Below are 23,973 nucleotides of genomic sequence, written 5' to 3'. Positions count from 1 at the left end.
ACAACAAATGCTGGAGAGGGTGTGGAGAAACGGGAACCCTCCTGCACTGTTGGTGGGAATGTAAATTGATACAGCTACTGTGGAGAACAGTATGGAAGTTCCTTAAAAAACTAAAAATAGAATTACCATATGATCCAGCAATCCCACTACTGGGCATATACCCAGAAAAAAACAGAATTCAAAAAGACACATGCACCCCAATGTTCATTGCAGCACTATTTACAATAGCCAGGTCATAGAAGCAACCTAAATGCCCATCGACAGACGAATGGATAAAGAAGTTGTGGTACGTATATACAATGGAATATTACTCAGCCATAAAAAGCAATGAAATTGAGTCATTTGTTGAGACGTGGATGGATCTAGAAACTGTCATGCAGAGTGAAGTAAGTCAGAAAGAGGAAAACAAATATCATATATCAACGCATGTATGTGGAACCTAGAAAAATGGTACAGATGAACCGGTTTGCAGGGCAGAAGTTGAGACACAGATATAGAGAACAAATGTATGGACACTAAGCGGGGAAAGCCACGGTGGGGTGGGGATGGTGGTGTGCTGAATTGGGCGATTGGGATTGACATGTATACACTGATGTGTATAAAATTGATGACTAATAAGAACCTGCTGTATAAAAAAATAAATAAAATTAAATTTAAAAATTTTAAAAAAAACCATGCAAATATCTTGCTTATTTACATTCCCCCCTTAAATTTAGCATCCATTGACAGTTCCTGCCTGATCCCATCTTTATTCTGATGATTACCAAATGATTTTCTGGTTCCAGTGTTCCCTCCACGTTTATCAGTCAACCCTCAGTATTCTATGTATGTATGTATGTATGTATGTATGTATGTATGTATCTATCGTCAGTAAGGGCATTCATGAATCCTCTTTTTTCAGTGGTTTATAATTCATCACTATACTTAATTTTGGTGCTGAATTTGTCGCAGATTCAGCCAGTGGGACCTCCTTCAGACTGGCTCCTGTGTCAGATAGATATTTAATGAAGATTTCTAGATTTCGATTGAAAGGTAAAATACAAGACTTTAATAGTTATTCTATGTACCCTAGCATAATAGGAGAGAACGTAGTGGTGGTTAGGGTTTGGAGTTGAAATAGATCCTGGGTTGAGTCTGGCTTTCTGATTAATTGGCAGTGTTTCTTGGGTAGATTACTTACCCCTTTCTGTACCTCAGGTTCCTCATGATAGTGTGATAATATTAGAAGCAAAGGGCTGTTGTGAGATCTAAGTTAGATAATGCATGTAAACTGCTTAATAGAAGAACGGATACATAAGTACTTGATGCTTGTGGGTTAGTGCCATTATTTTATTTCCCCATATGACAGCTTGTACATGAGCTGGCTTTTCTCAATTGCTCTTGCTGCTTCCTACTGCTAGCAGCCACCATCTAAAATCACCCCGATTCTTATCTATCTGCCCTTTTACAATACATGTCAATTAACTGAATTGTTGAACATTGTAGGTCTCCAGGGATCCAGAGATAATCTAGCCCCACTTTCCTTTAGCTGAAAATGAGGAGTCTGAGACCCTGAGAGGTTAGATGGACTGCTCCAGGTCACCCAGGAAGAGTGGAAGAGCTCCGAGGGGGGGCCCAGTCTTCACCTACACACTCTGTGTGTCACAGCCTATCTCTACCACAATCAAGAGCAACATTCAGGGACTTCCCTGGTGGTCCAGTGGTGAAGACTCCGTACTTCCACTGCAGGGTTCAATCCCTAGACAGGGAACTAAGATCCCGTGACCAAAAAAAAAAAAAAAAAAGCAACATTCAGTTGGTTTCTTTTCCCAGTCAAGGGGTATTATTCAAAGCATCAGTGGGAAAGTATCTCATTTTCTGTATGACTCATCCTCGTTCCAAGATTAACTAACATGCTCCACTTTCATTCTTTGCCTCCCACTCAGTTTCACATCCAGCAGGAGCCCTGAGAGTCTCTGTGCCCTCTCTGCCCCACCCTACCCTGTTCTCTCCCCTCCCCAGCTATGCTGTTACCTCCTGGCCCCAGACTGCCCCACCATCCTCAGATTCCACTGGCCATTTTTGTTGGACTCTGGTTTAAGAAAGGCATGTCTTCCTGAAATACCACTCTAAGCTATGTTGAAAATAGAATAAAGAAATATACTTAAGTTGCAGCAGATGTACAGGGACAAGTGTTTGTCCATATGTTTCCAACATTCCATTAAGGTCCAAGCATTATAGCAAAAAGCGTATATTTCTGGACATATACATTTTATTTCAACCTCCTCCAAGAAGAAAAAAAATTAAGGATTCTTCTGATGTGCTAAGATGTTGTGGAACCAAATAGAACTGGGGATAAACGTGCCACTGGCTGAGGCTTGGGGGATCTTTTCGTTGTGTCAAGATTTTTGGTTTGGAGCTGTTTTTTGAAGCACATTCTGACCTGTATAATTTGACCCTGCTTACATCAAAATGCTAGTAAAATACTGAAATATTTATAGATGGAATGCTATGATGTCTGGGATTTGCTTCAAAATAATCCATGTATGTGGAGGAAAGTGGGTTGGGGGCATAAATGAAGCAAGATTGGTCATGAAACGATAAGTGATGAGTACGTGGGGCTTCTGCATCTTCTTATGTGATTGAAATGATCTGTAATGAAAAGTATTTATTTATTATTTTTTTATTTTTATTTTTCGGTACGCGGGCCTCTCACTGCTGTGGCCTCTCCCGTTGCGGAGCACAGGCTCTGGACGCGCAGGCCCAGCGGCCATGGCTCACGGGCCCAGCCACTCCGCGGCATGTGGGTTCCTCCCAGACCGGGGCACGAACCCATGTCTCCTGCATCGGCAGGCGGACTCTCAACCACTGCACCACCAGGAAAGCCCGAAAAGTATTTAAATGCAAAGCAACATTCAGTTGGTTTCTTTTCCCAGTCAAGGGGTATTATTCAAAGCATCAGTGGGAAAGTATCTCATTTTCTGTATGACTCATCCTCGTTCCAAGATTAACTAACATGCTCCACTTTCATTCTTTGCCTCCCACTCAGTTTCACATCCAGCAGGAGCCCTGAGAGTCTCTGTGCCCTCTCTGCCCCACCCTACCCTGTTCTCTCCCCTCCCCAGCTATGCTGTTACCTCCTGGCCCCAGACTGCCCCACCATCCTCAGATTCCACTGGCCATTTTTGTTGGACTCTGGTTTAAGAAAGGCATGTCTTCCTGAAATACCACTCTAAGCTATGTTGAAAATAGAATAAAGAAATATACTTAAGTTGCAGCAGATGTACAGGGACAAGTGTTTGTCCATATGTTTCCAACATTCCATTAAGGTCCAAGCATTATAGCAAAAAGCGTATATTTCTGGACATATACATTTTATTTCAACCTCCTCCAAGAAGAAAAAAAATTAAGGATTCTTCTGATGTGCTAAGATGTTGTGGAACCAAATAGAACTGGGGATAAACGTGCCACTGGCTGAGGCTTGGGGGATCTTTTCGTTGTGTCAAGATTTTTGGTTTGGAGCTGTTTTTTGAAGCACATTCTGACCTGTATAATTTGACCCTGCTTACATCAAAATGCTAGTAAAATACTGAAATATTTATAGATGGAATGCTATGATGTCTGGGATTTGCTTCAAAATAATCCATGTATGTGGAGGAAAGTGGGTTGGGGGCATAAATGAAGCAAGATTGGTCATGAAACGATAAGTGATGAGTACGTGGGGCTTCTGCATCTTCTTATGTGATTGAAATGATCTGTAATGAAAAGTATTTATTTATTATTTTTTTATTTTTATTTTTCGGTACGCGGGCCTCTCACTGCTGTGGCCTCTCCCGTTGCGGAGCACAGGCTCTGGACGCGCAGGCCCAGCGGCCATGGCTCACGGGCCCAGCCACTCCGCGGCATGTGGGTTCCTCCCAGACCGGGGCACGAACCCATGTCTCCTGCATCGGCAGGCGGACTCTCAACCACTGCACCACCAGGAAAGCCCGAAAAGTATTTAAATGCTAGTTCAAATTTTCGTAATTTACTTTCTACCTTCCTCCTCCCAACCCCCCGTTTATTTCTATTTGTTTATTTTTTGCTCTGCTTCTCCCAAATCTGCCCTTTCTTGAAAGCCATTTCTGGCTGCCCACCCTTTAATAAAATCTTCCTGACTACTTTAATCCACTAAATTACTAACACCTCTTAGCACCTAAATGTGTGAGTCTTGTAGCCCCCTAGCTTGGACACTTTTTAAGGGCAGGGACTAAACCTTATACGTTGGGGTAAAGCCCACACTGCATGGCCTAAAGCCTGCCTCAGTCAGTTCTTCCTAATTGATGGACATGCTTGTTGGTAGATTGGAAGAGATTGGTGAAAAGTGTTCTGAAAAGTGTCGATGTAAAGAACAGTCTATAGATTTGTCATATTTTTTTCTTTAAAGCTTGTCTACATAGAATTTGAAATATCTCATTTTACCTTTAGGGAGAACTGGCTTAAGAGAAATACTTCTCACAATTGAAGCATTTCCTGCTAGGCAGTGATTCAGGAGCAATTGATGCAAATGTTAGTGAATAGTTTATCCCAAAGGAGACTTAACAAAATCAAATCCTATACGTGGGAATAATCTTAGAACTTTGCATCTCCCCCACTGCACAGTCTAATGGAAGGAGGCAGTAGGGTGGGGAAATATCAAGAAGAAAAATGTCAGATTTTAGCTTTCAAAGTTTTTCCAGGGTGCCATCTAAGAGCCATCTCATTTTAGGCTTGTCCATGCTGGTTTAATGCAGGGTGAGAGCCAAATTCAAAGGGAATCTCATCGAGCTGCAGTTTGCTTATTAGTTGCCTCACACAAACTGATCTTTCAAAATGCTCAGAACTGGTGCTTTTTCAGACCAGGGGAAGAGCCACTGCAAAGTTGGAAAGAGTCCAAGAAAAATTTCTCTTTCTTTCTTCTCCCACTGGGGAGCACGGGGAAATCATCCCTGTGTTGAGAACTTCTCCCGTTTGTAAGTCTTCCTGGGAAGGAGGTGCCACAGCCTCCCTCTAGATCAGATTTTACTTTAATAATAGCCCTCAGAATGAGAAAAATCCCTTCCATCAGGCTAACCTGAAAGCTGTCACTGCAGTTTCCTAGGTTGTGGGTACCGTGGCTCACTATCTTCTGTATTTGTGTTCTGTTGATTTGTCTCCAGCCTTCTCTTCTCTGGGGAAAATAATCCTTGAAGAGGGTGGATCAGGGAAGTGCAATTGTCTGGCATTCAGGCAAAGCACAAAAAAGCCAAAAATACAGACTAGTCTGCCTTTGCCTGCAGAAGCTCCCCACAGAGCCTCTCTGAGAGGGTCTTTCAAGGCTCCCCTGGAACTGACTCTTCAAAAGAACAAGTGAGGCCTCACAATAGAGAAGCCCTGTTCTCTCCATGACACACTGGTTGGGATGACAGAAAGAGTTACAGCAAGAGAGTGTTTGGTTAGACTTAAGGAAGAACTGTAGGGAAGTACACACTTGAACCAAGAGGTTGGAGGCATTATGAAGCCTTTGCCCCCAGACAATCAGTAGTCTTGGCCGCTTTCATTGGTCACCTGCAGTGAAGCAAGTGAGCCAAATGACCTCTTGAAATGCCTTCCAGCTTTAGTGTCCTTTGATTCTAGAAACCCAGCAAGTTTCCATTCTGCTCTGATTGTACTCTGAACTCCATGTGAGTGACCTTGACTGGGCTTTAATCACTCCACTCAGTCTCTAGATTTCCTCAACTGTAAATCACCGGTGGTTGTAATGGGTGGCAAGTCCAAGGGGTCAGGAAGCTGTATGATTTGCAGTGGCCAGATTTCTTCTAAATAAGGTGGCACTTTTGAGACGGTTGTTAATGGTGTGTGGCTGAGCTCCTGCAGATAGGCCTAGTGGAGAGAGGTTGGATGAAGTTTTCCAGGGTATCCAAAGGATATTTTCCTCCAGGAGTAATGCATTTTAGTGCACTCTTAGGCGTGCTGCAGATAGGGGACCTTGTTTTTCCAAAAGAGAGTTCTGAGGAGTTTACATTCTGTTCCCGCAACACCCTGAAATGCCTTTTAACTACAGCATGAGTTAAACATAAGCACGATGCTGGAGGTGTACTATCTCTCAACAAATACTTATGTCTTGACTGATGTTGTGGGATGTGTCTCCCGCATTCAGTGAAAATGCCCACATTCAAACTTGACCACTAGGAAAGGCCAGCAGCCGACAGGCCCCTCTGGGAAGCTATAGCATAAATGGTGCGTTCTTCTTCATCGAAGACTTTGGGCTGACCGTGACTTTGAGAGCCAGGTTTTATAAATGAGTGGCCACAACCACAAACCACAGGGCATTAAGAGTTCATGTACAGAAGCAAGAGGAGACATGTGTCACACATTTCCCTATCTTGTCTGCCACAGTGGAATACAAAGGGCAAGTGGCCTTGTCTTTGGAAATGAAGGACAGATTTATCTGGCAGCTGTTACCCAAATGGCAGGTCTGTCTGTTCGGCAGAGGTAGAGATCACTGAGCAGTGCTCCCAGGCACAGACTGGAGCCACACTCCACTCTTCAAGGTGGGCACTTGGGTAACAGAGGACAACTAGGCAGTTTGGGTAAGAATGCCTGTTTCTTTGTTCTTCTACTTACATAGTAAAAAGAGCACTGGATCAGAGTCAGGAAACCTGGCTGCTAGGCCTGGCTCTGACAAATAGTCCTTGCCACCTTAAACAAATTCCTTTCTCTCTCCAGGTCTTGGTTCTGCCTCTGCTAATTTAGAGATTCATTGGTGTAATTCAGATGCTGGGGCCCCACCCAGACCTACAGAATCAGTCTCTAAAGGTGAGGACTGGATAAGTGAAGTTTGCAAAAGCTGCCCAGGAGGTTCTGATGTGCACACCAAAAAAAAGGACCGCTGGATTAAGATTGATTCTCCAGGATTGAGAGGAAAGACGAAAGTCTGTAGGTAGCTCCATACAGCTGACAGTTTATCCCTTAGCTCAGCTTAGGGCCCTCCATCTCCAAGTGTGGTCAGGGGCTCACTGCCTGTTTGTGCAGTTTCGACTGTAGTGTTGGGGATTGGTTTTGAAAGTTTATACTGTCTAATGAAAATGCCGGTGTGCTCAAGCCTTGACTACATTAAAAAAATAATTAAGATAATTCTATAATTACCAGACATGACCTCACGAGTTCCCTTTATCCTAATGGAATCTGCTGAGAATGCTTCTTCTCCCCTTCTGGAGATGTGATCTACAACCGCCTGGGTTCTCTAACAGGGACCTCTGAGAAAGCCATCTGGCCGAGCTAGAGATGTTGAAAAGGGTTACACTCACAACGGTTTTCTCATCTGAGCACTTTCCTTCGAAGGTCTTACACACATCTGCGGGTGTGAGATTATCTGGCAGGGAGCCCAGGAAGGCCCAGACCCCGTCCTCTGGCCAGCAGCCCCTCTCCATGAGGTCCTCAAGGGAAACCCATGCTCAGAGAACAAGGTGACAGCAAGGACTGCATCTCTGAGCCACGGGCCCCGACCCCTAACGTGGAGCCCGTTGTCTAGGCTGGACTGAGTTCACACAGAACCCCTCTGACTTAGGCATGAGGCAGCTTTTTTCCTTTAGCCTTTTTACATAAGTCCACCCCCAAGGCTGGTTCTCACCATGTCCAGAGGAGAGGACAGTCCAGGCAATAAGAAAATAGCACAAGGAGCAGGATTCCAGGGCGAAAGGGCATTTGTGCCGCTACCAGGAGCACAGCTGGTCCAGACCGCCCACCTCAGGCCTCCCAGTTAGGGGCAGCTGTAGCCTGTTTGACTTGACAGACAACTGGAAGAGTTCCCCAAAAAAGGAATGCCAGGGCTTCCCTGGTGGCGCAGTGGTTGAGAATCTGCCTGCCAAAGCAGGGGACACGGGTTCGAGCCCTGGTCTGGGAAGATCCCACATGCCGCGGAGCACCTAGGCCCGTGAGCCACAACTACTGAGCCTGCGCGTCTGGAGCCTGTGCTCCGCAACAAAAGAGGCCGCGACAGTGAGAGGCCCGCGCACTGTGATGAAGAGCGGCCCCCGCTTGACTCAACTAGAGAAAGCCCACGCACAGAAACGAAGACCCAACGCAGCCAAAAATAAATAAATAAATAAAATGAAGCAGGTTACTAGCACGTAATTTAAAAAAAAAAAAAAAAAAAAAAAAAAAGGAATGCCAGAGAGAGCCAAAGAGAAGGCAGACGCTACTTCTCCAGCAGGAGAGAGTGTCCAGAGAGAAAAAAAAAGATGGTCCACCTTCTGCTTAAAGGCAGCTGGGAAGGCACCTGGGAAGAGACTCTGGCATCCCCAAGGACCACTCACTGGGGTTGAGTTCCCACCAAGTGTACCCCTCTTGTTAAGAGCAGAGATTGTGTTTTCTCCCCTGTTTTCCTAGGATTAGCATAGTTACTGGCATATGGTGGGTCCCAGGTACTTATAGACTGAGTGTCTATGCGCCAAAATTCGTATGTTGGAGCCCTAACCCCCAATTTGATGGGATTTGGAGACGGGGCCTTTGGGAGGTCATTAAGGTTAGATGAAGTCGTGAAGGTGGGGCTTTTATGATGCAATTAGTACCCTTATAAGAAGCGACACCAGAGAGCTTGCTCTCTGTCTCAGCATGCACGGAGAAAAAGCCATGGGAGCACACATACAGCCGCGGAGCACCTAGGCCCGTGAGCCACAACTACTGAGCCTGCGCGTCTGGAGCCTGTGCTCCGCAACAAAAGAGGCCGCGACAGTGAGAGGCCCGCGCACTGTGATGAAGAGCGGCCCCCGCTTGACTCAACTAGAGAAAGCCCACGCACAGAAACGAAGACCCAACGCAGCCAAAAATAAATAAATAAATAAAATGAAGCAGGTTACTAGCACGTAATTTAAAAAAAAAAAAAAAAAAAAAAAAAAAGGAATGCCAGAGAGAGCCAAAGAGAAGGCAGACGCTACTTCTCCAGCAGGAGAGAGTGTCCAGAGAGAAAAAAAAAGATGGTCCACCTTCTGCTTAAAGGCAGCTGGGAAGGCACCTGGGAAGAGACTCTGGCATCCCCAAGGACCACTCACTGGGGTTGAGTTCCCACCAAGTGTACCCCTCTTGTTAAGAGCAGAGATTGTGTTTTCTCCCCTGTTTTCCTAGGATTAGCATAGTTACTGGCATATGGTGGGTCCCAGGTACTTATAGACTGAGTGTCTATGCGCCAAAATTCGTATGTTGGAGCCCTAACCCCCAATTTGATGGGATTTGGAGACGGGGCCTTTGGGAGGTCATTAAGGTTAGATGAAGTCGTGAAGGTGGGGCTTTTATGATGCAATTAGTACCCTTATAAGAAGCGACACCAGAGAGCTTGCTCTCTGTCTCAGCATGCACGGAGAAAAAGCCATGGGAGCACACATACAGATGGCAGCCACCTGCAAGCCTTCATTCTGTAGGCCTCAGAATGAAACCTACCTTGCCAGCAGTTTGATCTTGGACTTCTAGCCCCTAGAATTGCAAGAAATAAGTTTCTGTTTAAACCATTCGGTCTATGGTTTTGTTATGGCAGCCTGAGCTAAGATAGTAGTGCTCCGTACATTTTAATTGAATGAGTGAAAGACTGAACAAATGAATAGGATTTTGCCTTCCATAGAGGTATAGTAGGATGGGTACAATACCACATCCTCTGAGATGCTAAGGATACTCAACTCAAACAGGCTTAAGCAAAAATGGAGACTGTATTGGTCCATGTAACTGAAAAGTCCAGGAATTAATCTTTGAGCACAGCTGGATTGAAAGACACCAACACTGCCTTCAGGAATGTTTCTCTCTCCATCTCTCTGCTCTGTTTTGTTCTGTGTTGACTTCATACTCAGCAGCAGTTCTCCAAGCTTCTCTGTGACCAGCTTAGCAACCCCAGTTGAAAGCAAATATTGCTTTCCCAGTAGTCGTCACAAAAGTCCCATGGTTGACTCTCATTGGACTGGCTCAGGACACATGAGCCTCCTGAATGCCCTCGTGGCTAGAGAGTTGGGAGCTGTGGATGGGTGATGTACTCCTCCACCGGGGCTGTAGGGTCAGCCTCGCAGGAATCTCTTGGCTTCCGGAGGGGGAGGGAAGGTTCCCCAAAGGCAAACCAGGCCCCTTACCTGAAATATGAGACTAGATACTGCTCAGGCAAAACAAACACAGAGACAGCAGGTGTCCAACCCAGGTAGTATGTGACTTTCATGGATTAATATGAACAGCAAAGCCACAAATTAAGATTTTTGTCTATACATCACTGTTAAGGTTAATATTGTGGGTAATTATTTTGCTTTAGTTGAAATAAATGGAAATGTGAAAATGAAAATATGCTTAAATTTTATACAAAAGTCTTATCCAACAGGATTCTTTCAAAAATAACTTTTTTTTCTGGTTATGCAAGTAATACTTATACATTATAAAAATTTTTCAGAAAATATAGCGAAGTACAAGGAAGAAAATAACCATCCCTTATAATCCTAAAAAATACTAACTACTAAAATCTTTTCTGTAACTTCCAGACCGTTTTTAATTTTATATATGTGTTGTGTATTGTGCAATCTATTTTACAGAATGTATTTTAAGAAATATATTTGAATGTTGAGCATTTTTTCATGTTTATAAATATCTAAATCATTGTTTTTAATAACCACACAGTATGATATTTATTTAACCAATTGATGAACATTGCTTTCAATTTTTCACTATTATAAACAATGCTCCCATGGACAGCCTTGACCATATAGCTTTACACACTTGTGAGATTATTTCTCTGTGATAAATCCTGGAAGTGAAACTGCTGTGACAAAAGGCACAGGTAGTTTTAATTATGGTGCCTATAAAAAACTAACTGTTTATGTCTTTTGCTCATTTATCTATTTTCTGGTTGATTTATAAAAGTTTTTTACATATTAAGGATATTATCCCAGGTTGAAATTTCCAGAAACTTGACTCTGAGACAGATTCCCATGCAGGAGTTTATCCCTTGGGATCAAGACCTAAGAGGGCGTGAAAAAAAAAAAAAGCAGGATTGGGCAGGAGGCCTCACTCAGTTGACCCCCATGGGGAACTCAGGAGCTGAGGTGCCTTTCACAGTTCTGTCTTGAGGCCAGAGGACCAGGTCTTTATACTCCTTTACTGACCAGTCATTGGATGAGAGCTGTCCCCAGGAAGGGGGGATGACCATGCAAAGTGGCTCCCTGCAGCTGAGGACAGTTGTAGAAGAGGAGCCCAGCTGTGAGCTGTTAGACACCTACACTCCCAACAGCTGGGGAGACCCCAGTACTGTAGGTGGGATCTGGGTGATGCACCCCAGCATCCACTACAGATATCTCTGACTATCATGTATGCTGTGGATGTTTTTCCTACTTTGTCATTTGTCTGTTGACTAATTAATAGTTATTGTTTGCTTGTTTTACTGAGTTCTTAAAAATGTTTTATACAGTCAATTTGGGTTTTTTTCTTAATTGTTTCTGGCTTTTATATCATCCTTAAAAAGTCCTTCCCCACTCCAACATTAATTTAAAAAATCTATTTTCCTCTACTATTCTCACTTTTGTTCCCATTTACATCTTTAATCCTTCTAGAATTTATTTTGATTTAAGGAATGAAGTAGGTATCTTTTGTAATGATAAGGACCAGTTTTCCCAACACCGTTTATTAAATAATGCATCTTTTCCCCATGGATTTAAAATGCCATCTTTAGCAAAACTAGTTAACTATGTTTCATTTGATTTCTAGCTCACTATGCTGTTCTGTTGATCTGTCCATACTTGTACTAGTGTAACACTGGTTTATTTTATTTTTCAGTTGACATACAGTAAAATTCACTCCTTGGGATATACAGTTCTGAGTTTTGCCCAATGCATAGAGTTGTGTAACCACCACAATCAAGATAGAGAAGTTCCATCATTCCCCCAAATTCCCTCATGCTGCCCTGTTGCAGTCAAATCTCACCTCTCCCTTTAACCACCAGCAATCACTGATGTGTTTTCTGTCCCTGTTTTGCCTTTTCCAGAATGGTATATAAATGGAATCATACAGTATGTAGCCTTTTGAGTCTGGCTTCTTTCACTCAGCACAATGTCCTTACGATTCTTCCATGTAGTTGCATGTATCAGTTGTTCCTTCCATTTTATTGCTGAGCTGTAATCCACTGTATGAATGTGTGGCAGTCTGTTTATTCATTCCCCAACTGAGGGACATTTGAACTGTTTCCAGCTTCTGGAATAAAGAAGCTGATGAATAAAGGTGCTGTAAATATTCAGCTTTTGTGTGACTATAGTTCTTCATTTCACTTGGATAAATACCCAGGAGTGGGATTTCTGGGTCATACTTTTAATTACCACATATGTATCTGAACATTGTCATGTGTATTCATATATGAAAAGGAAAGTGACTCCCTCATTATCTTATTGCTCTTCTTAATCTGCTTCTCCTTCTCCTCTTCCTCCTCCTTTTTATTCCATTAGGATATCAGCTGGAGTTACATTAAATTTGCTGATTTGTGTAGAAAGCCACCTATTTTAGGTCATGTTACCTCTTACCAAGGCGACAAGTTCCTAAAACTAAACCATGAGTAGCCTTAATATCTGATAAACAGACAATTTGTGACTTTGCTAATTGTTCCACTCTTACAGACAAGAGCACATACCTCTCGCCTTAATTTATATATACTACCTAGTCATTTCCTTTGTGTGCAAGCCATCAAGACCCAGGTGGGCCAAATTCCCCTGGGTCAGGTGAGCACAACTGCATGAAACCTGTGGATAGAGGATCCAGAAAAGCATAGGTGATCCTCAGAACCACCACTAATTGTTCTCAAGTGTAGTCCATTCTCTTTAGAATCTCCCCATTCTGACACATAGTTCAGCATAAATCATGGGGAAAATGCATCCCATTAGGACGCTGGAATTTCCCGGTGGGAAGAGTCCTGAAGAACTAACTCCCCAGCCTCCTTGCTTGGAGACAAGATTACATTTGAGGCACAAGGAACATACATTCTCTGACTTCCTTCAGTAGTTACTTCCAATAGGTATCAACCCTTACCATCTGTGTCTAAACCAAAACTTTTGTTTTCAACACATTTCCTCCTAGCCTTTCCTTGAAAAGACAGTAGCAAACTCTTGCAAAACTAGAACTACTTGTTCAAAGCCAGCCCTGAGCATGGTGCTTTCATCAGGGTAGGCGATTGCAATTATGTTGTTTATCCACTTAGGTGCACTGAATCTCAGCCACCTCAGGGACTTCCTTTGTTTGTCTCTTTTTGTAAATTGGATAAGATCAGTGAAATGAAGCATCTCTTACGGAAGTGCCTGCAAAAAGGAAGTCACTGCAAATGCACCAGTGTGGGATTCTCTGGGATTTGCCAATAATAAAGGGATATAGAGAGGAATCTACACTTCCCATCTGCCTATGGCACTGGCGAAAGCTCGGCTGCTACTCTACGTCAGGAAAGAATCCGTTTCTTTTAAGGGCTCGCAAGGTGCTCTGACTTCCCAGTGTTTTAATCTATCCCATGGTTTTCAACCTACAGTAATGGTCAACCTACAGCATGGTCAGTCATCTATGCTTTCATTAAAACCTTGGGTTGAATTGAGCACCGACTTTGGGCTGGAAATTAGATAGTCCTTGACGTTCAGGTTATTTATGATTGGTTAGAAACTATAGTTTGGAGATTAAGAATGAAGGCTCTGAAGTGAAGCCAGGGATGGAGCCAGGCTTTGTGAGGACTACAGCAAACATACTTTGGGGGCCCTCTTTAAGAAAAAGAACACACAATTATGAACACAAAATTAGGCACAGGGCCTTACAAGGGGCCAGTAAGTGAAACATCAGCTCGTGAGTTTCTCAAAAGCCGCTTTTGAGCCAGGCACATTTCGGTTTAAACCCCAGCTGTGTGATCTTGGGCAAGTGACTAAACTGCTCTCTGCCCGCGTCCTTATTTGCAAAATGAGAAAAATGATAAAATACACTTCATGGTAGTGTGGGGAGGGCTCCAAAGATGGGGGCAAAAAGCGCCTAGCCCAGTGTCTGACCCGTGAGAGGTGTACAATAAATGTTAGCTATTATTAAGAGTGTCATTATCAATATGAGCTTTCACCCCAATAGGATTTCATACCCACAACACCTAGCTTCCTGAACAGAATTTAGGAAAGACAAAGAGAATGAACTCCAAGTTCATATATTCTTGCTAATCCAGCTTGTAAACTGTGTGACCGTGAAGCTCAGCCCCACTGGCTACAACCACACCACAGGCAGCGGACAGCAGGCATTCCTGCCTCTGGATTCATGTCTCCTTGCACCGAGAGCTGATTCATTCTGAGGTCATAAAGCGTTTATCTTCAAAAACAGTGTATTACTATCCGATTGTGCAATTAAACAGGACCTGTCTAGTTTTGCTTTCCTTGGGTGAAATATGTTCATTCAGCAGAAGTGAGAAGGATAAATACAAACAAGTCTTTTATTTTTTTATTTCAATACACAAGAAAGACCATTTGGAAACTATTAAATTACATCCTTTGTATTTGCACAGCACATTCCTCTGATTTTGATTCCATGATGTCCCTATAAAGTAGGTGGATATATGCTTCCACCTTGCCAGTTTACAGATTTTAACTTGGCATTCTAACCACATTTTCCTTCTTTTTTTTTCTTTTCAAAGTCCAAAACTACCCTTCCCCTCCCCCACCTCCCCACAAAAAAAAGACTTAAGTATTCCCTGTCTCAAAGCCTGTCATGGACATCAGACCTGAGAGTCAGGTTCTCACCAATGCCTCCCTCCAAGAGAAGCAGCCAGGGCAACTGGAAAATAAGTCGATAATTTATCACAGAAGACCACTGCTGCTTCCTCCCTTTGAAATTTTGTTTTTGAAATCTTAGTGGATTTGGAGGACTTCCCTGGTGGCGCAGTGGTTAAGAATCCACCTGCCAACACAGAGGACATGGGTTCGAGCCCTGGTCCGGGAAGATCCCACATGCCGCGGAGCAGCTGGGCCCGTGAGCCATGGCCGCTGAGCCTGCACGTCCGGTGCCTGTGCTCCGCAATGGGAGAGGCCACAACAGTGAGAGGCCCGCGTACCGCAAAAAAAAAAAAAGAAAAAAAAAAAAAGAATAACATTTAAGTGAGATGACATAAGAACAGGAATTAGGCAACTATCAAATATCAAATATCGTGGCAACTATTCCCCACAAAAGTATCAGCCTATGAAAAGATCATGAGGGAGAAAGAAATTCAGTATGTCCTGGGAATTTTACAAAGCGCATCGAGCAAGAGCAAGGTAAGGCAGGGCCAGCTCATGCAGGCCTTGTGGGCCACTTGTAGGGGACTGTTCATTGCCTCTGACGCTTCCAATCCCCTCTCTTCCTCCCCAACAAGACCTTGGGCATGCTCCCTGGAGCCTCAGGTGGAGCTGCCATCCTCTACACTGCCAGGAACTTCCGGGGATGCTGATCCCACCCCCAACGTAAGGAGTGGCTCCTGATTGGTCCAAGCCAATCAGTAAAGGGCATTTCTCTAGTGAGTCTTACTGGGTTAGGGGTGTGCACATGATCTAAAATGGCCCAATCAGATTGCAGAGAGAAGGTTAGATTCCACGAGTAAGGGAGAGAGGAAAAAACTTCGCTATCTCTCTTCTGCCCTTCCAGTTGCTCAGCCAAGGGAGGAGTCCACCCTTACTTAGATGAATCCAGTGCCACGTGCAGCAGAGCAGAGAAGTGGACAGAACATGGATTCTAAGTAACGTTACTGAGCTGCTGAATCAACCAACCCCAAATCCAGCCTGAAATCACCCGTATTTCCTTGTTGGTTAAGATCCTTGAATTTACCAGTTATTTCATTTGTTTGCCAAACACCATAACTTTTCTGTATCTGAGGATCTTTTATTATTTTATAATGAACTTATTTATTTATGGTTGCGTTGGGTCTGTTGCTGCGCATGGGCTTTCTCTAGCTGCTGCGAGCACGGGCTGCTCTTTGTTGTGGTGCACAGGCTTCTCATTGTGGTGGCTTCTCTTGTTGTGGAGCATGGGCTCTAGGCATGCGGGCTTCAGGAGTTGTGGCATGTGGGCTCAGTAGTTGTGGCTCGCAGGCTCAGTAGTTGTGGTTCAGGGGCTCTAGAGTGCAGGCGCAGTAGTTGTGGCGCATGGGCTTAATTGCTCCGCGGCATGTGGGACCTCCCCAGACCAGCGCTCAAACCCGTGTCCCCTGCATTCGCAGGCGGATTCTTAACCACTGTGCCACCAGGGAAGCCCTCTTTTATTATTTTGTAAAACTATTCTCATGTATCTCACACCTTGCCTAAAATCTAATTGGTTTAAGAGCATTTAATTGAGAATGATAGTAAGGTCAGTTTGACACTTGTTTTGTCAAGATGTTCTTATTTTTCAAAATTGAATTGGCAATTCTTGAGCCTTTTAATTAAAATTAAAATTTGAATCAGAAAGTAAATCTCCATCAAAAAAAATTCTTGTATTTACTCTTCCCTTGGATTCTTTGGACGCTACCATCCTAGCTCCCCGTACTCTCTGGTAAATCCTTCTGTCTCTTTGCCTTCTATCTCTTATCTTCTTAAACCTTCCAATCTCTAAATGTGGTTGTTCTGCAAGTTTCCTCTGACCTTCTCTCCACACCTTCTCTCTGGGAGATCTCACTACTCCCATGGCTTCCTTCTTTACTTAAGGGTCTGCTCACCAAGTGTTGGCATTTCCTTATGACATCTCCACATGATGGTGCATTTTGAATACCTCCAGGAAACTCACTGGCAATGCAAATAAGTTCCACGTTGACGCAGTTTCACTTTAGCATCAGCAGCCCCTCCTGGTTTCCCGACTTCAGAACTAGTTGCTAAAAATGTATATGAAGAAGCCAGAGGGTGTCTCACAGAGCCCAGGAACAGGAAGTACATGCAGAACATTGACAGCCTTCAGGGATCCAGGCAGCATCTCCCAGGCGCATTCTTGGAAGCCACATCTGCATCTGTGACATTCTTCTCCATATTGCAGACTGGCTTCCTGTGCTCCTCGGTCCATGTAGAAGAACAAGGCCAGTAGCAGGTCACAGACTTGCCTATCCTATCTTCAACCTCCCAGAGAGAGACAGACATCACTTTCTCAGTTCTAGTGCCAAGCTGAGGAAGAGGTGTGATAGTTCCATTTCAGGTCAGGTGCCCGTAGACAGGGCTTGTGTGTGAGCACAGTGGCCTCCGCATTAACCATGGAGGGATGGTGGGGAGTGGGCAGTTCCCAGAGGAGGGAAGGTTCCATCCCCAGAAATGGGAGGAGTGCTAGGCTGCCAAAGCAATGGGACTCCAGGCTAGAGTGAGGGGACAGTTCTCAGAGAAGGGGTTAAGGACATGGGACAGATACTCCAAAATTTTAACCAGGTCAGAGACCGTGGGGTCATTTTTGACTCCTGCCAGCACCCATCCACTTCCCTAATGTCTAATGAGACACTCCTATTGCTTCTTTCGAAACACTTCCTAGTTGCCCCCCTCTTTCCTTTTTGACTCTAATTTCCTGGTTTCAGTCCTCATTGCCTAACCTCCTGTACTCTCTAGTGACCCCACTGGTTTGCAAGGCTTTCCCCTCCTCCTAACCATTCTATAGTCAGACTAACCTTCCTAAAATACCACTTGGAAGAGGTTACATCTCAGCTCTGAAAAACTCCAGTGTCTCCTGACTGCCTATAGAATAAAGTCCAGTCCCTTTGGCTGGCTACTCAAGACTGTCCCCAGCTGTAATCGGCATGCCTTCTCCGCACCTGTGACCACCAAAGTCTTTCCAGTGAATCTCCCAGCCTTGTACCCAGGGTATGATTTCACCTACCCCAGCCTGAGGAGCAGGGTTTGAATGGCTTAAGCCCCCCCAGCGATGCCCCATCACCCCAGTCCTAGTGACCGGTTCAGGAAAAGCTGTGGAGATAGGTCCGCACCAGCCAGCATATTTTCCAGGCCAATGTCATTGGCTCAGGGAATGGTCTTTGAGCCCAGATGACCCACCAGAGTGAGCCACGGGATTTCTGCTTGTCAGGCTGAGACACAGAGGCCCTTTTTTTCCCTCTTGGACATAAACAGAGAAGTTAATATAATTCTAAGGGCTGCTACCAGCAATCTTCATTCTCAAGAATAGCTGAGAGCAGGGCAATTTGCCTAAAAACAATTTCCTGAAAGCCAATTACTGAATCAAATTAAAAATATACGCATTTTCATTGACAGTTTTAAAAAAGAATATTCCTTCAGTTATGTTTTTGGCAAATTGGTTGTTTGGCAGATTGACTTAGAGCCAGGCTGGTGGACTTAGGATGACACCTCCTTCAGAAGAAGAATGGAAAGGCACAGATGCAAGGTCATTGTTGTGGTCTTTGAACTCTGGATTGGGCCTTGCCTGAAGCCTGCCTCACGTGCTGACTTTTCCCAAACATGAGCCAGTCCATTCCTGTTAGAGTTTAACCAGGGTTTAGTGGGGTTTTCTTTATGAGCAACTGGAAGCATCCTATCTGACACAACAATGTATCTTTCTGAATGTTTCCAAATTCTGATCTATGAGCCTTCTGGATCCTTGGCTCCACTCCCGGGTCCCCAGTGACACTCCCCTGTTGGAGGTGCCTGTGCCCCCCTCCCTGACTCCCTGCCAGGGCCAGTGAAGCAGCAGGCTGTTTAAGGGCCACGCGAACACTCCCAACTGCCTCCTGAGGCAGGAAGGGGCAGGTTTGTCCACTTTAAAGATGGAGAAGTGAAGGCAGAAGACTTCCTTGGAGCTACGCAGGTCTTGCTGGTTGCTGGGAGCTGGGGAAGAGCTCACGTATTCTGCCAAGGTCCCTTCCAGCTCCGAGGCTCCCCCACCTCTGCCTGTCTTCCCACCACCCCCATCGCAATAAACCAAGCTTCTGTTCATTACCCAGACCCCCTTCCCATCACTTTCATTCCTCCACGGGGTCCTCCTGTCGCTGCAGCCTTCTGAATCCTGACTTGAACAAAGAGGCGCTGGAGGAAAAAGGAAGAGCTGTGGGCCAGAGAGGGGTGGAAGAGGAAGCCTAAGTTCAGCTGACAGCGCCTGAAGGCGGAAGGCATGCCTCAGGCCCAGAAAAGCCACACGCTGGACTGTTTGCCAGCACAGGAATGCACCTGCCAGCGAGGTGCAGCAAGAGAGGGCAAGGCTTTCTAGTGATAAGGGATGGAGAGGGCTTCCAAGGGAAGGAGAGAACCTACAACCCTCCCCTCTTTGTCCCTCGTTTAGTCCGCCAGTCCATCTCCTGACCCACTTGGCTGTGCCTCTCTCTTCTCAGAGCTACTTTTTCTGAGTAGGCACATAACACGAAGCACAAAGTAGGAACGTCAGGTCTGCGAGAGACCTTGGAACTCATCTTGGAACACTATCTTTTTATAGTTGAAGAAAGTGAGGCCCAGAGAGGAGTCACGTCTTGACCAGGGTCACACAGCTAACGAGCAGTAAAGCTGAGCCCCGCAAAACCGTGCTCTGGACTGCCCAGGGCTGCCTCTTATTCAGCCACCCATGCAAAAGGTCCCATGGAGAACATGCCAGCCACTTCCCAGTACGGAGTCCAAGAAGCTGGACCCCTTCTTAGCTCTTCAAGCCTGCCCGAGGACCTCAGTTTGTCCCGTCCCAAATTCTGTTTCCTCCAGTAACATCCTCCCCTGCAGCGGATGTTGCTCCCTAGGCGGGTTGCTCTGTGTGGCTCTGGTCAGGGAGGAAGCAGCCAGCATCACGGCCCCCATGCCACACACAGTGCAGGTGCTTTCTGGGCCCTGTGACCCGTTTGCCTAGCAGGGTTCTGGTTGCGCCCTAGAGTGGGCAGAAGCCCAGGGCCCACAGAGCCTCTCCCCACACAAATCCAGCCGTGCTGGCTGGCCCTGCTGCTTTCTGCCTCCCAGGCTTCCTGCCCTCTGCCGGGCCTCGGGACATTTCCGAGGGCGTGTTCTGCACCCTCCTGCTCACCTGCTACAGCCTCGCGTGCAGTGGCTGAGTGGGGATCCTCGTGGAGCCCTCTGTCAACACTAGAGGAGGATGGCCCCCATGCCTTGCTCTCTGGCCAGAATTAACAGGCCACCATTTTGAAATCCCAACAAATCTAGACGCGACAGAATGGAAGCTCCAGAGCCTGCTGGGCACTCCCCGGCACCTAGAACTGTTGCTTCTCATCTCTGAGGCGCATGCTGGTGGGATGGGGGCGAGAAGGAGGGGTAGGGCATCAGGGCTTGCATTCAAACTGTCTTAGAAATAGCCAGGATGAGTGTCCCAGGAAAAGGCTATTAATAGGCCTCCTTCCACACACTCAACTTTCCGGGGCTTGAGCTGTGTGAGAATGAGTCAGCAGATGGAAAGGCTAATGATGAACTTGGAGAAGCAGAACCATCTCTCCAGCAGGGGAAGTGGAGCTGTGAGAGTGCACTTTTCACCAACCTCTGGTGCACCCCACCCTGCCCTCCTTCGAGTATGTGATCTGTTCAGCTGGTGCGTTACAGGTGTTGTCAGTTCCCATTCTGAAACCAGAATTTAAATCGGCAAAAACATCCAGAAAGTCCATCTTCCTCATGGACTAAGCCGGTGGCCAGGGAAGAATGCCTGTCCCCTGGGGCGTGGAGAGCTGCGTGGGCAGCGTTTATGCCCCTCTGCACACCTGTCTACCTGCCAACTCACTCTAGGACGAGCTCCCATTGTAGATTAGACACACCTTGTTGAACCCCAGGCCCCGTGACAGGCGATTTTACAGATATCTTCCCATTCTCACGATAACCCCATGAGTCCAGGATATTGATATCTTGCTTTCACAGATGGAGAATCAAAGCTGAGAGAGATTAAGCTATTTGCTGAAGGAGCCACAGCCAATATCACTTATTAAGTGGCTAACATATGCCAGGGACCTACAGTTTTTTATGATAGGTAAAGATCCTTATTCTACAGATGAGGAAACTGAGGCTCAGAGAAACAGAGGCAACCCAGTAAGTAGTGCCATGACTTGATCCTGGGTCTGCTTGATTCCCAAGTTGGTGCCCCGTCTAAGCCACAGGGCAGCAGGGACTCCAGCCACAACTCTGCCTGTAAATCCACCATACCCACTGCCTCTCCAGGAAAGCACTGTGCCTTGATTGAACGCCCTGATTAAATGCCCATTAGTCTGGGGGTGCCCACTGTCAGCACTGGCTGACCGGCCTCCGGGCAGACCTTCTCTTATCCCAGATTACACTTTGCCCTTCCACCCTCCTGAAAGCTGGGGACCAGGCAGGGCTGATCCCAAAGTGTCCGTTCAGGAGAGCAAAAGTTAAAGAGAGCGACCTAAAGCCCATGGTGATATGAGCAGAACTTACTCTCAGCCCCAGGTTTGAATGAAGTGGCCTTAAATGTAACAGATACAATATCAGCCTGCCAATTTTGATCACATCACAAAAGTTCTGTGGCTTATGGTTGGTGAATTTAGATACAGGAATATTTGATTCTCAGGAAAGTTTTGTACAAAAGGGGTAGTGAGGGAACAAAGAAGGGGTCTCAATGGGTACTTTAACCTCTGATTTCTAAGAACTTCAAGTGGTGGGGACAATGACAGAGTCCAGAAAATTCTTAACACCAGGAAAAAAAAGGTGTAATAAAGTCAACCCTTCTTGAGCCTCTTTCCCCAACTACCCTGTTGAAAATAGCCCTTCTCCTCTGTCTTTACTCTGCCTTAATTTTTTTTTTTTTTTTTTGTGGTACGCGGGCCCCTCACTGTTGTGGCCTCTCCCGTCGCGGAGCACAGGCTCCGGATGCGCAGGCTCAGCGGCCACGGCTCACGGGCCCAGCCGCTCCGCGGCATGTGGGATCCTCCCGGATCGGGGCACGAACCCGTGTTCCCTGCAACGGCAGGCGGACTCTCAACCACTGCGCCACCAAAGAAGCCCTGCCTTAATTTTTTTCATAGCCCTTTTCGCTAACTCACATTACATTATGTATTAACTTGTTTATTTCCTCCCTCCCCTCTCACCCATAGGAATGTAAACTCCGAAAGAACAGGACTCTGTTGCTTGTCCACTGCTGTTCCCCAGAGGCTGGAATGTGTAAGAAGCCCTCAGTAAATGTGTGTCGAATGAATGAGCGAATGAGTGAGTGTACCTTGTGGGGTCATTTAACCACACAGAGATATCCTCCATGTTGGTTTCTCTGGGGAATGGGGGTCAGAGTCCTCTAAACCTGGCCTCCCCTCTCCTCAGCATCAACCAGAAAGAGCATCTCCTTGGGCTCTGCTCTTTGGGGGAAGAGACAGGGAGCTGGTGCTTATGAAGAGCCCCCCGTGGAGACCTATGAAGCCCTGAACAGAGGCTGAAAAAGACACAGTTTCCACCCCATCTAAGGGAATTCCCATTCTTGGGAGTCTCCCCACTGGGATGTGGCAGTGTCTGAAGCCGGTTGTGGAGAGCAGGGACACTTTCTGGAAAGCGCCCCATCCCAGATGATTGTGGGCCCTCCAGCCACCCGCCTCCAGCCTAGGCACCCGCCTCCCCCCATCTGCTTTTGTCCATCAATTCCCAGAGCCACAGCCAAACGGCGTGTACACAGACGGTGCGTGTTGCCTCTGTTCCCAAGCCTCATGGATAACAAGACCCTTGACAGGCTCAGATGAAAGGGGGTTCTCCTTGCAAAGGCCCAGGTTGCACAATTCCACTGAGCTCCCTGGAGAGGGAAGCTGGTCCCTCTGAACTCGAGATTCCCGCCGTGGAGATTAAAGGCTTCCTGTTGGAGACAGCCATGCCCTGGAGCCAAACAACACTGGAGGCTGGCTGGCAGCCATTTGTCAGGGCCACCCCTGGCTGCGGGCTGGATGACTGGCTCCCTCACTGGCGAAGCTGCCTGGGGCAAAGCCAAGGTGCCCAGGACAAAATCATCCCTTGGTGAGTGCAGAGCTGCGGCCCGAGCGCTTTCTCGGCCCCCTCAGCTCCAGCCTGGGCCCCTTGGGCAAAAGCAGCTGCCTTGACACATCCAGCGGAGCAGACTGAAGGTCGTGACTTGCTCACTTTTCCCAAGGCCCCCTGAGAATTTCTGATGTGTGTTAGAGGGGGAAGGAAGGGCACGCTGGGGAAACCAGCTCCGGGGACTGTGAGGGCTGGGAAAGGTCACTGCCCCGAGCTTTCTGTGTTCACTCCACCATGTAAGACCCTGTCCTCCTGGCCTAGTGCCCCCAAACTGGCTAAATAGCAAAAGCATCTGGAGCTCTTGGAGAGAACGCAGAACTCCGGCCCCGCCCCGTGGGTTCTGACTCCATACATGTGAGGTAGGCCTAGAAATCTGGGTTTTGACAAAACCCCCAGACAATTCTGACACTGCTCCCGGGCTCTGTGGGCCAGCCCTCCTCACCACCCCGTCCCCTGAAGCCCAAACATACCTTCCATGGGGCTGGGAGAGGCAGAGGCCCCGGTGACCAGGGCAGTGGACTCGATTCCCAAGGGGGCCACAGAGCTCCTGACAAAGGCTCAAAGGCCATGTCCAGAATCCTCGCGGGATGAGAACATCTTCATCCAGAGAGGCAGAAACCGCCCATGCGCAGTGAGACATGTGCACCTGGGGTCGGCTCCATGAACCCCCGGAGTCCCACGTGCAGTGAACCCACGGTATGCTGTGGGCAGCTACACAACACGCATACTCATGGGATGCGGCCTGAGGGGGGAAGACAGGCTGGGAGCTGTCAGTCCTTTTAACCAGAAAGGATTCTCTCTCTAGGGAACCTGAAGCCCACTGCGGGACCCGCTGGAAACATGATCTCTGTCTCATCAGCCCTCATCACCCCAGGACAGCAACGGGATCAAGTCAAAAGGGCCCTTGTGGGGAATGCAGGGCCCGACAGGCTGGGGAGCCTCCTTACACATTCACACCCACCACACTTGCACGGTACGCGTACGCACAGGCTCACACCCTCACACCCTTGTTCACATGCTACCTTGCACACACGTCACACACACTGACACACAGGCACTGACACCCATACACTCACTCTCACACCCACACCCACACCACACTTACACACGC

At 46.6% G+C, this 23,973-nt stretch overlaps 1 long non-coding RNA gene across 1 annotated transcript in view; it reads left to right on the top strand.

Annotated features, from left to right (window-relative positions):
• Positions 1-23,790, top strand: part of LOC114485998 (uncharacterized) — a 27,550-nt gene extending 3,760 nt beyond the window's left edge. Inside the window, exons 2-3 of the long non-coding RNA XR_003679240.1 lie at positions 21,944-22,010; positions 23,668-23,790. This is a non-coding gene — a long non-coding RNA (uncharacterized lncRNA). The remainder of the gene's footprint in view (positions 1-21,943; positions 22,011-23,667) is intronic.
• Positions 23,791-23,973: the final 183 nt, after the last annotated feature.

Source organism: Physeter macrocephalus, chromosome 4 (assembly GCF_002837175.3).
Source record: "Physeter macrocephalus isolate SW-GA chromosome 4, ASM283717v5, whole genome shotgun sequence".
NCBI lineage: Eukaryota > Metazoa > Chordata > Mammalia > Artiodactyla > Physeteridae > Physeter > Physeter macrocephalus.
Note: the sequence above shows the minus strand (reverse complement) of the source record. Positions and strands in the feature narration are given on the sequence as shown.